Raw genomic sequence first — 13,159 nt, 5'->3', positions numbered from 1 at the left:
CAAACAGAACTGGAATCTTACTTTATAGGTGAATCTCAGAACTAACTATACAGAGGCTCTCTATAAAGTAAATGTTCTGTTACTTAGTTGGTGGTGGCGTTTGTCGCTATTTGTGAAACAGGCAACACTGGAGCTGGTAATGTGGTTATGTTTTATTTCAGACTTGGAATTCCAAACAGCAGACAGCTTAGGAAATGTTTACTAAGTCTGTTCATCATAAAAACAAAAACAAACCCAAAAGCCAAACAAAGCAAGACAAAAAAACCCTTTCACCCAAGATGTTGTTAGAATTTATATCAAGTTATATGCAAATAAACTCTTATATTTTTCCTGTGAACTGTTTGCAGCAGTAAAATGTTTGCTGGATCACTGCTTTCCAGTGTAGTGACTTGCCTCCAGTCTTTAATGAAGGGAGGCTTTGAAAGGCTTTTGGTCTTCAAGAGTCATTTTCTTTCTGAATGAAATTGGACAATTTTTATTTTGTGGTGGAAATATAATAATCATTGTAGGCTTATTAGGAATAAGTGACAGGGTTGTTTCTCATTATAAATCACTGTTTCAGAATGAGGAGTACACTTACTGCTTAGTTACCACTGCCCTTTGCCAAATACAGTGAGCATTTCCAGAACCCTGGAGTGGCTTAAATCCAAGGTGGCAATGATTTGGTACTGTGTGACTCTCACTTGATAATGATTTTACCAAGACACTGCAAATAGTGGTTTTGCCAGTTTGTCGGGACACTTGCGTGTATCATTCAAGTGTAGAGATTTACTTATTCTTTTAATTTTAGGTATAAAGTACGTTATGGTGAAATCCAAAGTTCATCCCTCTGATACACCAGCTGTATCACAGAGGGCGTGTAGTTCGAAGTGGGTGATGGTAACATAGGAGAATTTAATAGCTGTCATGAGATCTATCAATGGTTTGAATAGAGCATTGCTGCCCAAAGAGTGGTGTGTGATGCAGTCATGGCAACTATAGTAGCTAGTACCCAATCCAAGTGGTGCTTTTTGTATCAGCTGATGGTGTTAGCCACTGTATGGGGGAGGCTAATGGTCATAAGGAGGAAGGGGGTGGATTTCATCATTGTGAAGCTGATGTTTAATCTTCTTTCCCATGGGGATTGGAACTGGATAATCTTAAGGTCCTTTCCAACTCTAACTGTTCTACGATTCTATGATTCTTTTGCTTTAAAATCCAGTATGTGTGAGGCAAACTTTTTTTTTGAGTTTTGTTGGGTTTTTTTCTCCGTGTAATGGTTAAATAAATGACCTCAACAATATTTAAGCAAATGACTTTCTCCTTCCTGGTAGTAATTTCAAGCATAATGGAGTGAGAAGGGCCTGGAAGAAATTGCATCATGTCCGAGTATGGATCATCTGTGCAACTTGCTTAGGTCCTTGGCAGAAAAGGATAGTCTTGGGTGTTGTGGCAGCAAACAATGTACCAATCTCCCCATAACCAGACACAGTTATCCGCAGCTTGAGTTACAGTTCCTTGTGTGCTAAATCCTTCTAGAACAGGCTCCGAGAACTACAGCAAAGGTCCACGGGCTCTCAGAGAAGTGAGGCTTTACTGCAGCATAGAGGGAGCTGTGGAAGGTCCACCACCTTGCAGAGATGGCAATACCCAAATGGGAGTCAGCTGGTCAGATGGTCCATTCCTTGAGCTGGATGTGGGCTTTCAGGGATCCCCTCCTCATCTCAAACACATCCACCCATTGTGCCAACAGGGGCTTTGTTTTCTGAAGCAACAGTTAATGCCCTGGTATTTGTCCTGTCAAAATGCTGGTCTTCCCCAGGAGAACTGTGGGGTCATTTTCTCCCCTTTGAGAGGAGGAGGAGGAGTGGTTTGGCCCTGTCACGAGGCTGGTGTAGGTGCAGGGCAGGCACTTAAGAGGAAAGCGTCTGGGCAGGGAACGGCTCACACATCCTTCTTTGTCTTCTGAATGTGTATTATTACTGTGTCTTTTCATTTACAAGCAGTTAATTATGTAACTATCTGAGATAATTTGCCATTGAGCTTTGCAGTTAGGCTTAGTAATGATGTGGGGACCTGGCAAGTTGAGAAGAAAGCACTGCTTCAGAGTACTTAGGCAGCAGAAAAGGATGGCCCTGTTTCCACCAGAATTCATGTTACTTGAAAGAGCAGCATGATAAAGAGGGCTGGAGGCTACTGAACCTTAATAAAATATGTTATGGTCCTAATAGGTATTTTCCCCCTTGGTCTGTTGTAGATTATTGAACTTTATGTCTGGATAATACAGTGAATACAACTATGTAGACAAGTGAAAGAGTGCTTAGTTCAAAATGTCATTATGCATATTGTGCAGATGCCAAGAGCTAAAGTGGTCCCAACAAGATTACTGAGTTTTCATGTCTGAGGCAGTGAGTGATTGGGGTGCCTGAAGAGCAGAGGTGCGGAAATCCTAAAATGCAGAGCATCTGAAATATACTGACATGCCTGGATGTGCTTGTCAGAGGCTGTGGCCTCCTGTCAGCTGAAGATCTCACACTTCATATATTCATGCCTTTAGATAATATGGTTCTTCATAGCTTGTGTGCCACTGGCAATAAGCTGCTTACTGAGAGTATTAGTATTTGGTACTGAATTCAGGAGATAAACTGTGCCACCTTTTGGAATGGCATTTCTAAGTCCCCAGGCTCTGCTGCAAGTTCTTGCAAGTTCGTCTGCCCCACATGAAGCAAAAGTAAAAAACTCAATGTTGCCTTGATGCAGAAAGCAATCCCAAGGCAGAGAGAGCACCAGTCTACCCTAAAATACTTCAAGTAAGTATACAGCTTTATAGATGTGCCCCATTTTCCTTTGTTAATCCCTGAAGGGGAGCATCCTTGTAGGATATTCTCCTAGGAATTGTGCTTTTGCTAGTGGCACTCCAAGTAGGAGATGCTGTGGGTGCACTCCATGAGAAAAGAAAGGGAAAAAGCCCGAATATAGCCTCCAGCTATTGCTTAACAACTACCTACTAATCACAGTATGAAACCTTTAGGCATCACAGCAGGTATTTCTAGCATTCTAGGCCTTGCAGAAAGACTGATGTGTTTATTCACAGATTATTTTTCTTTCCCCCTCCTTTTCAGTTTATTAGTTTAGAAATCTGGCTTTATCCTTGGGCAAGACAGATTAATAATCAGGTTTAGATCTTGGCTGGATCTGTGGAGCAGGGAGAGATATTAGAAAGACAAAACTGGGAAATTCTTGTCAGTGACAAAATTGTGTGTTGTCATGTCTTGGACACAGTCCTCGGAGTTGCCAGATACATGCAAAGTATCCAAACAACCTCTAACTGATTCAACTTGTGCATCTAATGTGCTCAGTGACTCTGCATTTGCTTGTTTTCTGTACCTTTAAGAGTATGTCTGTAAGAGCTGGTTTTCAACATGAGTTCATGAGATGGTGAGGTTTGAGATACTGAAAACTTACGTAGAGTGAATGCAAATGACTGTTTCTGCAAGAAAAAGGAGAAGAGGAAGATGCATGAAGGAAGAAAATTTAGTACATGGGGTTATGTGGTACTGTTTGGTGTTTGGAGTCGGGACACTAATGTTTAGGATGATGCTTTTCATTTTGAACTTGTGACTTGAAGTTGAGCTTTATCTAGTAGGTCATCGTTTTCTTTCATGTGATTTATTTTGAACTGTGGCAGCTGAGATTTGTGTAGAAGATAAGAGCAGAGGGTGATGTTTGAGGCTGCAATCCTCCTGTCTACCCCAACCTCCCTGCCCTTGCTGTAACCAGACACACAAAAATGTGGTAACGTGTTTTGCATTTTGAATAAAATACCGTAACTTGAACTGATGTGTCAGCTTGAACACAGTGAGGTGACAATACCTCTCTAGTTAGTTTTTCATCTCTGAAAAAAACAGCTTGCAGGGATTTTCTCTACTCCTTCCAGTTGCAGAAGTAGTAAGAGACCCTGCTTTGTTGCACAGGCGCAGGATGACAGCTCTGCTGTGGCATACAGGTGAGGCTGGGGTGCTGCCCTGGCTGCTTCTCAGGTCACTTAGTTTGTAAATGTCATTTTAGCCTTCTAAAGGCAGTAGAAACAATAAAAGCATGGCTTTGAGAATTTTTCCTCATCTAATACTAACCTTTACCTCCAGAATTACATTCCATGAGTTCCGTTGCATGATCTGTGTTAATTTTATGTTCCACTTGAAATAATTAAGGACACTCATTTCTTTAGTTGCATACATTTACCTACTGAAAATTTGTACCATGTGCATACTAAGTGCTGTCAATAGATGGCAACTCCAAGAACTGCAAGATCTCTGACTTGTAACTTACTGGTTTTGTAGATGGAATTGTGTCTGTGTGTACCCAAATAGAGAGGACTTGCAGTGTTTTTTGGAGGTCAGCATGAGGCCCAGCTCTGGGAATAGAAGGGTGTTCTCTTCCTCTGATGTCTTGGAGGAGGGATTGTCTTTGGAAAGCCAGACTACCCAGGGCTGTGAATTTCAAAGGAAGTACTCAGAATATTCATACCTTTTAGCTCAAGTCAGAAGGTTCAATGTGTAATAATTTTTTAAACAACAAGAAACATACATAGCTTTGACTTTAACCAGCTTCCACTGTGGCACTTGGTCTCAGCAGAAACAGAAACAGGTCTTTGTTTGAATAAATTATTAACATCAGAGTGGGAAAAGCAGTAGTAATGCAAAAAATGCAGTTCTAATTCAGAGACATTTTTGCAACTGTTCTTGTTACCTTTGTGGCTTCTTTGCCTTCTGCTCCCGATGGTCAGCTGATAGTCTGGTAACTAAAGAGTGATGGCCAGCCTCATCCCTTTGGTGGCTGGGGTCAGCAGGGCTTGGCACTGTCATCAGCAGGGCAGCATAGGATTGGACGGTGTCAATCTTCAGAGCAGTATTTGCTCTTCTGCACTTGAAGATGTTTGGTTTAGGTTTGGCTTCAGCAGCTATGGCTCTGGGTATAGTTTCTTAAATACAGAGGAGAATGAACCCAAGAAGTGGCTCTCTTTTCATCCTTCACGGTGTTGCAGTAACATTTAAAGTATACATATGTTTTAAAAAGAGACGTTAAAAACTGCCTTCTTCCACAAAGCAAATCTTCTCTATCTGACTTTAGTGCTCTGAGCAACAACATTTTATATTGCTTTCACTTCTTATTAGTGGTACAGCAATGTGTGTGGTGTAACAGTATGTGGAATGACATTTTTATGAATATGTTAACCAAATTCTTATGACAGCTTATGAAGTGTGGACTCAAAAGAATAAAGTGATTAAAACATCCTCCTACATAAGAGGAATTTTTTATCTTTTGTTAAAAAATTGTAGAAGCAAGCTATTTATTTGCAAACAATGCCTACCTGAAAGTGTAGGGTATAAAATAAAGGGGCAGAGACAAAAAAAGTCTCTGTAAGTAACAGTGCTTGGGAGTGCTTTGGGAAGGCTTTGTGATTTTATGCATTTGATAAAAATCAGATTGTAAGATGCATGTTTAAAATGATCTTGGGAGTGGAGAAAATTGACCTATAAAAAGGCAAAGTAATGAAAGCCAAGAAGGCATAGAAACACACGCAAGGGAGAAAAAGGAAAACCACTTCAGGTTTTTCAAGCTTTGGCCACCTGCTTTGCACATTAATAAACAAATCTGTGCATACGCATGCTTGATTTGTTGCAGTTTTGTCTGCAATGCTCTGTCTGCAGTTCTGCTTGGCTCTAGCTCTGAGAGGCTGTAGCAAATGCCAGCTTTCCATGTTTCCCTTGGTCATTTTTGCTCTTTGCATCTTCCTGCAGAGGAAGTTAGGAGAGTTGGGAAAAAGTTCCCACTGGTCTGACCGGTGTGGGATTTTGGAATTCAGTAAGCTCTGGTTGTAGGAAACTTAAGCTATTTACATGGTGTAGTGCCCTCATACACCAGATCAGCCGTGAGTGCAGATCTTGCATTTATGTTTGCTTTCTTGTGTTTATCACAATATGAAGTACTTGAACAAATTACAAAGAAAAGATAAACTCTGGGTAATAATTGAGGGATGAACATAGATTTAAATGCCAAGTGCTAGCCACAGTATGAACTGTCTAAAATAGTCACAATAATATCCTTGGAGTTCTGGAGACTTCAAGAAAATGCTTTGAAATGTATGTCACACAGAATTTAGTAGAGGTATTTTGTTTCATGCTGTCAGTGGACAGTGTAGTTGTGGACTGAAATATAAAACATCTGTATATATATGCATATACATATATATGTATTTGTGATCAGCAGCTTCTAGGTCTATTTTCAGAGATGTTCTGTGGGATTTTTATTGTGCATCTTGGGCTGCACAAGTAGTTCCAGACTTGTAACTCAGTTACTCAGTTCAAGTAATTTCTCTTTTGCCTCCCACAGGGAGGTTTTGGTAATGGGATCTGTGACTGCTCCTGGCACTATACTGACCAGGCTGTATGGGTGGGCTAGGTTGACAGTTAACATCTAAGGAAATTGACTGGAAGGAGAGATAGTGCCTTTTTCTGTGTCTTGGCTCACAAGCGCTGGTGTGCTCCTGTAACTGGGCTTGGGCAGCATGGGATGTGTTCCATTAATTGTATAGCTGTCCATAGATCACAGGAGATGGGTTATCATAGCATCACAGAATGGTTTTGGTTGGAAGGAACCTGAAAGATCATCTAGTTCTAATCCCCCTGCCATGGGCAGGAACACCTTCCACTATACCAGGTTGCTCAAAGCCACATCCAGCCTGGCCTTGAACACTGCCAGGGATAGGACAGCCACAGCTGTAACCTGTTCCAGTGTCTCACCACCCTCACGGAGAAGAGTATTTTCTTAATGTCCAATATAAATCTACCCTCTGCCAACTTGAAGGCATTCATCCTTGTCCTGTCACTGCAGCCATTGTAAACAGTCCCTTCCAGATTTCTTGTAGGCTCCCTTAAGTTATTGGGAGACTAGGGAGGACTGTTTTAAGGTCTCCCATGAATCTTCTGGTCTCCAGGCTGAACAATCCCAACTCTCTCAGCCTGTCTCCAGAACAGAGGTGCTTCATCCCTCTGATCGTCTTTGTGGCCTCCTCTGGACTCACTTGAGCAGGTGTATGTTCCTCTTGTGTTGGGGACCCCAGAGCTGGATGCAGGACTGTAAATGGCAACTCATGAGAGTGGAGCAGAAGAGGAGAATCACCTTCCTCAACCTGCTAATCACGCTTCTTTTGATGCAGCCCAGCATATGGTTAGCTTTTGGGACTGGGGCAGTGCAGGCAGTATGAGCCAGAAGGATGCAGGAATACACCTGCGATGCTTCATGGGCACCCTGAGCATGTCTCACATGCTCGCACTGCATTACCAATGAGTGTGTGCCTGTGGGCATTCACAGCTGGATCACTGACCTCTGCTGCACAGCTGGAGAGCCTTGGGCTGGGAGGGTGAGCAGCAGCAGTATGTGACCGTCTTCAGCCCAGGCTGTGGTAGACTGGTTCCTTTCTGCCAAGTATGGTGAGTTACAGCTGGTTCAAGAGGTGTACAAAGGAACAGTAAATTAAACTAATGCCTTCAGAGAACAATATTACTGCCAGTCCTCAGCCCTTGCCATTGCTGGCATTAACTCACTGTTAACTGCAGCACTGAGAGCCAGGCTGGGCTTTATTTTTTGTGCTGTTATTGATACAGAATCTTCCGAGTAGAGCTGATCAGGATTTAAATGCATATAGCTGAGTCCAGTGTCCACTTCAGGCGTTTGGCTGCAAACATGGGGATATTGATTTAACATGGAAACAGCTGTGCCCTGTAAGGGGTACGCTGAGTGAGGAAGGGAGCGATAAAGAAGCTGGGGCCCTCGGAGAACACCAGCCAGCTGAAAATACTGCCAAAGTAAAAGCTGCTGGGAGAGGCATAGAGGGGGGAGGGAGGGCTGTCGAGGCAAAGACAGTGTGTAAGAGGGGAAGAGTTCAGTGATGAGAAAGAAAAGCCAAGTGGAAAATGCCATTTCGTCTCATCTGAAATTAATTAGGCACACTGCCGCTAAACTTGGGTGATATCTGGGTTTTGAAGGCAAGCCACCACTGCTCTGTGTCAACACATCAAAATATTCTGATACTTCTTTTTCCTCTCTCTTTGTTCTTATCAAAAGCTTTGGTTTTGGTTCACAGTGATTATATCTCTTCCTACTGATGTTAATCGCTTCTCCTTTGCTCTTTTTCCACCCCTTCCTACCCAGAGTGGATAACCATCTTCTGCTTTGACTTGAGAATAAATGCACTCCACTCATCTCCTGGGTGGATTGTAAATCTGAATGGAGCATGACAGAACTGTTCCTGATATTTCTCACTTCTATGAAGTTTGTTTTTCAGAACAGTAATCTTTATGCATTTGGTCTCAGCCCAGTTTAAATCAGAATTCTAGTTCAGCACATTTCAGACAAAAACCATATGTGAAGTTTCATTGCTCACAAGAGATGAAGAAATATATCTCTGAGCCATTATCTCCATGCTTCCTGCCCTTTCATTAATCAGAATCATTTGTTTTTAAAGTCTTTGTTGCTCCATAGCTTCCCTAGCCACCTCTGGCCAGCAAAGCAGGGTAACATGGCACAGTGCAACAGGAGTCATTTGACTTAATAGCAGACACCAAACCATTCTACCATCAGCTGCAGCAGAAGGATAAATCAAGGAGTAGATACTGTGAGTACATCTACTCACAGTGTAAACTGAAGTGTGATTGCTGTGTACTTTAAAACCTAGTGTGGTTAGCATTGGTGATCTTAATCTCTTTCTGTGCATCCCAGGGGGGCTGCCACCTGATTTCTAGAAACTCTCAAGAGGTTCTGACTTCTAGATTACAGTTTCTGAATCACACAGGGGTTTTTAGGACAGGCATCACCACTTCATGCCTATTAGATGACTGCAACCAATGTATGGGTGAATACGGATGAGTTCCAACTTGCAGTACCTCGTGTGGCAAAAGAGGAACTAGAGATACTCAGGTGAATGGTTCTGATGTTCCCTTAACCAAAGAAGGGTTTGTAAAGGCAAAACACAAGATTTCATTTCTAAGGCTAAGCAGCATTTCAGCATATTTAGTCCTGTCACCTAGTACCAACTGGCAGCTCTGCTTTTGTGAGAGAAACAAGAATTGACTTCTCTGCTGAAGTACTCAAGTAACTGAACTCATGTTCACTTCAGTACTGCTGTTTCAGGAATACGGAAACAGGCACGGTGTCTTCAGAGTGTTTGACGCTAAGGAAAATGGAGGAAGATAGAGTGTCTAGAAAATACAGGAACAGTCTTTTAGCTTTTGAATCAGTTTCTTGAATAGTTAAGGCTTCCAGCCTGAATTAGTGATTGAAGAATAACACAGGGGGAAAACAATTAGGATTCAGCACCAAAAAGCATGTCACATGAATACTTCAGGATGTTTTGGGTGGCAAGGGTCTGACATCATCTCAGGGCACTATTCCAGGCCAGTCCAGCTGAGGCCGAATCAGACTGTGGACTATGATCTTCTAAACTGAGGTGTAGTAGCTGTACGTGGACACATTTCCAGTCTGAAACAAACTGATTCCTTCATTGTTCTGGGGCTCAATTATTTCAGTTCTGCTAGGACTCTTATTTTAAACTTGGGGAGCTCTGTATATATTAAAAAAGTCCTTTTTTTCATCCAGTTTGGTGCCTCTTCAGAACAAAATGTTATGTTCTGTCTAAACAGGAGGAATTTGTGTGCAATGTTGTACTTCTGCAATTGCAGTCTGTTAATAATTATTGCAAATTTGTGGTTAGCTTAAAGCATAATAGATTCTGTGTGTGTGGTTTTCAATGAAAAATAGCCATTGTAATGTTTGTCAGATTTCTTTCTGCCTCAGGGATCACCCTGAATACAGTGTATGGAACCAATTGGATTGAACACTTTGTGCCTTTGATGTTTGTTTTTCCTCACTTCTCATCTGTCAACTGCTGTGCTCATTTTCTTTTCATTAGTATTGATACTTGCTTGATGATGAGATGGTGAGATTCACTTCTTGGTTATATGCCGAGGTGAGCAGCGCCAGTGAGGAGCCTTCAGCCGCAGAATGAGGTGAAACCCCGTGTCCAGAAGCCTCAGTTCTGAGCAACACGAGCCACCGGGGGAGCCTCAATCCCTCGCCAGAGCTTTCCCAGGAGCTGGCAGCTCAGCTCATGTGAGCAGGGACTCACAGGGGGCCACGCCAGGAGGGACAGCACCAGTAGAAGGAGGTGATCCTGCCCCTTTATTCTGCTCTCGTGAGACCTCACTTGGAGTATTGTGTGCAGTTCTGGTGTCCTCAACATAAAAAGGACATGGAACTGTTGGAACAAGTCCAGAGGAGGACCACGAGGATGATCAGGGGACTGGAGCACCTCCTTTATGAAGATAGGCTGAGAAAGTTGGGGCTGTTCAGCCTGGAGAAGAGAAGGCTGCGTGGAGACCTCATAGCAGCCTTCCAGTATCTGAATGATACTGGATACAATGATGCTGCAGAGGGACTCTTCATTAGGGACTGTAGTGATAGGACAAGGCATAATGGGCTCAAACTTAAGGGAAGTTTAGGTTAGCTATAAGGTAGACGTTCTTTACCGTGGGTGGTGAGGCACTAGACTGGGTTGCCCAGGGAAGTTGTGAATGCTCCATCCCCAGCAGCGTTCAAGGCCAGGTTGAACAGAGCCTTTGGTGACATGGTTTAGTGTGAGGTGTCCCTGCCTATGGCAGGGGGGTTGGAACTAGATGATCTTAAGGTCTTTCCAACTCTAACTATTCAACTATTCTGTGATTCTATGTGCAAATCCAACAGAATAAGATTTTTACTCAATGCAGAAAAACAGATCAGGAGCATAATGCTGTGCTGCTTGCACAGAAATAATGATCCTAGAGTGGAAAATGTGTAGCCTTGCTGGATCAATCAGTGGTTAGCTATGAAACTAGGATGTTGAGCATCATGTCACCAATGACTCATAACTTTCTTTGGCATTTCAGTAAGGGTTTGGTGTAACCTCAATGTTTTCCACAGGTTGTGACTTATGTGCTAAAATTAGCTCTTTCAGAGGGTAAGCCTGAACAGTGAAGAGATTAATTACTGAAATGTAGAGCCCTGGAACCAAATGCTCCACTGTCAGTTTTGAGATGTTTCTTCTGTAGTAAATTATGTGCAAACATGCATTGCAGCTATCTCTGTAGGAGATCTGATCTTAATGGGATTACAGAGGAGAACAAGTTTTCCGGAGAAACAGAGCTTGGAATTGGGCCTATTTTTTTCTCGCTTTTTTTATACTTGTGGCTTGAAGGTAAAGAATGTAAAGTGTTCACACGGCTGATCTGCACTTCCTTCTTTTCAGTGCCTTAGCTCTTTCCCTGTCTTTAATTGTTCTCCCATGTGCTTGAGGAGCCTTTTCTAGCATCTCCCTAGGGCTCCCCAGAAGAAACAACCCAGCACAGACCATCCAGCTGCCTGTTTGGTCTCTCCACCTGCCAGCTGGCAGTTGTGCCTTAATTTCCTTATTCAGGCTGTGACTCTTGTTTTGGCTTTTGCAGGGCTTGAGTTCTTCTGGCTATTGACCACTGTTAGCTCTTTGAGTTTAAGCAAAGGCACAACCCTTTAGGAGGTACAGTGATCTAAGCAGTTATCTAAAAGCTTGCTTGTTGCCAGGAATGTCTAGTTTCTTTGGCCTTAAAACCTTGTAGTTGGGTCTCCTTTTAAGTTTTAACTGTCTTGTTACAAAAGAAGCCAAGTCTCGTTGCCTCTCTGCTCCCAGGTGTTAGACGTGTGCTCCATAACACATCCTTCAAATGAGCAGAGCAGCAGATGTGTGGAAGATACAGGGAAAGTAATTTAAACTTGGAATCTGGTGCATCCAGAAGGAAACATTTACTGTTTCTATGCAGACTTTTAATGAATACATTTTCCAGTATTTAAGATACATGATACAGTTTGTTGTTCGTGATGCATCTGATTCTTTACAATGACTATTTGCCCCCATGTAGCACATGATTTTTTTTGTGCTGACAACACAGCAAAGACATCTGCTGGGGAAGGACTCGTGATGGGAGTATTTGTGCATCTGTCACCTACTTTTGTTCAGAAGCCCTCTGACCAGGGAGCCCTGACAGATAGCACACTCATTCCTTAGACACTTGTGTAAATACAAAGTATTTTAGCAGAAAATATGGAGGTATAGAGAAAACTCATTAACACAGTTTAAACTGAAGGACTATTTGGAAATAATAGAAATCTTTACTAACACTGATTTGCTTAATTCTGGTTTTGTGTAAAAAGAAGTGAATCCTGGAATTGTAGCAGTGTTTTTGCCTTACTTCTCCAAATCTAAATGAAGATATAAATACCAGTTAATAAAATGTAACTCTAAAATGTTTCCACTATGTAAAAAAGCCAATTCTTGAAGAACGCACCAAAAAGGACCTGCCCAAACGAAATGCTTGAGAGATGAGTTGACATAAAAGTTTGTACCAGCTCCCGCTGAGAAGTTTCTTTACACAGTATATTTAAGCTGCCAAAAGCTTTTGTACGTGCAAAGTCCTTGCCAATTTTCCATTCTTAGCAAAATCAAAGGCAATTTTAAGTTACATGAGCCTGCAAAAAGAGTCTGAATTGGTGGCTAAACATTGCTTTTTGTAAAAAGCATTCAAGAGACAACTGTATCTCTTGGCAGTATCTTCGCAAAAGGATTTGCTCCTTGAGTCAGATGGTGTCTGCAGTGTTTCAGGCAGAACAAGGAGCTGAGTGAGGAGGAACTGCAGTGAACTCTGTTTCATTTCCAGTCCACATCCTTTTCTGGCACTTGTTTATGCCTGGCTGTGGTGTGTATTTGTAGGAAATCTGAAGTTAACCTCTTAGCTTCAGATTCCCTAACCAGTTCTTTTGTTTTCAGCTTAAGTGGTGCTTAATAAAAATAAGAGTAAGGATGTTCCAGCTATTTCTGCAGTAAGAGGGAATTTTCTGGACTTTCCAGAATTTCTAAAATATCAAAAGCCCCCCAGAATTTCCAAATTAAAAGTAAAAAATAAACATCTTGGTACAGAATTAGAGTAATAATGACCAATTTAGATTTGATGATAAGGCAGGAGTGAAGGTGCGAGGGCTTGACTTTGCATGTTGGATACAAAGAGCAAGGTGTGGGAGTGGGGAAGAACAGAAGGTCAGGGCTCTCATCCCATCA

The 13,159-nt window shown here is 42.2% G+C and overlaps 1 protein-coding gene across 9 annotated transcripts in view; it reads left to right on the top strand.

Annotated features, from left to right (window-relative positions):
* DOCK10 (dedicator of cytokinesis 10) overlaps nucleotides 1-13,159 on the top strand; it is a 159,664-nt gene that overhangs the window by 28,669 nt on the left and 117,836 nt on the right. The gene's annotated exons all lie outside the window — the stretch shown is intronic.

Source organism: Neopsephotus bourkii, unplaced genomic scaffold (assembly GCF_033783945.1).
Source record: "Neopsephotus bourkii isolate Nb327-2 ecotype Australia unplaced genomic scaffold, CSIRO-AGI_Nbou_v1 NB_1279, whole genome shotgun sequence".
Taxonomy (NCBI): Eukaryota; Metazoa; Chordata; class Aves; order Psittaciformes; family Psittacidae; genus Neopsephotus; species Neopsephotus bourkii.
Note: the sequence above shows the minus strand (reverse complement) of the source record. Positions and strands in the feature narration are given on the sequence as shown.